This window comes from Gadus macrocephalus, chromosome 1 (genome assembly GCF_031168955.1).
Source record: "Gadus macrocephalus chromosome 1, ASM3116895v1".
Taxonomy (NCBI): domain Eukaryota; kingdom Metazoa; phylum Chordata; class Actinopteri; order Gadiformes; family Gadidae; genus Gadus; species Gadus macrocephalus.
In genome coordinates, this window is record NC_082382.1 from 22,061,744 (window position 1) to 22,064,605 (window position 2,862).

Sequence of the window (2,862 nt, forward strand, 5' to 3'; positions counted from 1 at the left end):
GGACGGAGAGAGAGTGGGGATAGGAAGAGAGTGGGAACATGAAAGAGATACAGAAATACAAGTGGAGATCAGAGAACAATAGATGATTTGTAACTAGGACACACACGCACACACCCACATACGCCCACAGATGCACGCACACACTATCCTGTCTGTCTGTCTGCCTGTCTGTCTTTCTGTCTGTCCGTCTGCACGTGGGTCTGTCTGCCAGTCCGTCCTTCTTTCTCTGGCCTCTAAACAGGACCTAAAGTGGCCCATCTTCCTGGGGTTCCTGTTTAGTCCAAACCCAACACTCCCAGGTAATCAGTCGTACTTCCTAGAGTTCTGGTCTGTCGGCTGTTGTCCTCTTTGTGAACCTGTTCCACACCACGCGTCACCACATCTCTTTGTTCCCAACCCCAACCCTACCCCAAACCAAACCCCAACCCCAACCCCTACCCTAACCCCAACCCCAACCCCTACCCTAACCCCAACCCCTACCCTAACCCCAACCCCAAGCCTAACCCTAACAAAGAAAGGAAACACAAAATGCAAAAAATGAAATTAAAGGATTGGGAGATGCTGTGCCAGTGCACCCTAACCCTAACCCTAACACTAACAAAAGCTGAACTACAATATAAAAAGCCAACCCTAACCTTAACCCTAACCCCAACCCTCACCTTAACCAACCCCGACCCTACCCGATGATCCCCTGATCACCAACCCTCACCTTGGGAAACTCAAAACGTGGTGAACCACCATGAACTTCAACATCCACACTCTTGTCTCTCCTCCATCGTCCCTCCATCATTCTGTCTCTCCTCCATCATCCCTCGATCATTCTGTCTCTCCTCTATCGTCCCTCCATCATTCTGGCTCTCCTCTGTCGTCCCTCCATCATTCTGTCTCTCCTTTATCACCCCTCCATTTGTATTATTCAAGCTAGCTATGCTCATTGGGTCTATACCTCTCTCTATAGCAACAGAGACCGATAAATGGTCAGACAGACAGACAGCTAAAATTCCTGGGTTTGGACATCTCTCTGCATATGTCAGAATATAATGCAAACTGTGTGTGTGTGTGTGTGTGTGTGTGTGTGTGTGTGTGTGTGTGTGTGTGTGTGTGTGTGTGTCTGTGTCTGTGTCTGTGTGTGTGTGTGTGTGTGTGTGTGTGTGTGTGTGTGTGTGTGTGTGTGTGCGTGTGTGTGTGTGCGCATGTGTGTGTTGTCAATAGCTTCACTGTGTTTCATTCCAAGACCCACGACCCAAAGCATCGCGATTGCTAAGCGATTGCTTCCTCTCTGCTCGGCACCCCCCCCCACACACACACACACACACACACACACACACACACACACACACACACACACACACACACACACACACACACACACACATACACATACACACACACACACACACACACACACACACACACACACACACACACACACACACACACACACGACAGCAGTGTATGAATCTCATAGCTGCATCAGAAGTTCCACAGTGAAGAACAGAGTGATCTTTGAAAAGATGGACAAAAGAGCTCTGTACCCTAGACCTGATGGAGCTACAGACCTGATGAAGCTCAGACCTGATGGAGCTACAGGCCTGATGGAGCTAGAGACCTGATGGAGCTACAGACCTGATGGAGCTAAAGACCTGATGGAGCTACTACAGACCTGATGGAGCTACAGACCTGATGGAGCTGAGACCTGATGGAGCTAGAGACCTGATGGAGCTACAGACCTGATGGAGCTAAAGACCTGATGGAGCTACTACAGACCTGATGGAGCTACAGACCTGATGGAGCTGAGACCTGATGGAGCTAGAGACCTGATGGAGCTACAGACCTGATGGAGCTGAGACCTGATGGAGCTAGAGACCTGATGGAGCTACAGACCTGATGGAGCTACAGACCTGATGGAGCTGAGACCTGATGGAGCTAGAGACCTGATGGAGCTACAGACCTGATGGAGCTACAGACCTGATGGAGCTGAGACCTGATGGAGCTAGAGACCTGATGGAGCTACAGACCTGATGGAGCTGAGACCTGATGGAGCTAGAGACCTGATGGAGTTACTAGAGACCTGATGGAGCTACTAGAGACCTGATGGAGCTACAGGCCTGATGGAGCTACAGACCCGATGGAGCTACTAGAGACCTGGTGGAGCTACAGACCTGATGGAGCTACAGACCTGATGGAGCTACAGACCTGATGGAGCTACAGACCTGATGGAGCTGAGACCTGATGGAGCTAGAGACCTGATGGAGCTACAGACCTGATGGAGCTAAAGACCTGATGGAGCTACTACAGACCTGATGGAGCTACAGACCTGATGGAGCTGAGACCTGATGGAGCTAGAGACCTGATGGAGCTACAGACCTGATGGAGCTGAGACCTGATGGAGCTAGAGACCTGATGGAGCTACAGACCTGATGGAGCTACAGACCTGATGGAGCTGAGACCTGATGGAGCTAGAGACCTGATGGAGCTACAGACCTGATGGAGCTGAGACCTGATGGAGCTAGAGACCTGATGGAGTTACTAGAGACCTGATGGAGCTACTAGAGACCTGATGGAGCTACAGGCCTGATGGAGCTACAGACCCGATGGAGCTACTAGAGACCTGGTGGAGCTGAGACCTGATGGAGCTAGAGACCTGATGGAGCTACAGACCTGATGGAGCTACAGACCTGATGGAGCTGAGACCTGATGGAGCTAGAGACCTGATGGAGCTACAGACCTGATGGAGCTGAGACCTGATGGAGCTAGAGACCTGATGGAGTTACTAGAGACCTGATGGAGCTACTAGAGACCTGATGGAGCTACAGGCCTGATGGAGCTACAGACCCGATGGAGCTACTAGAGACCTGGTGG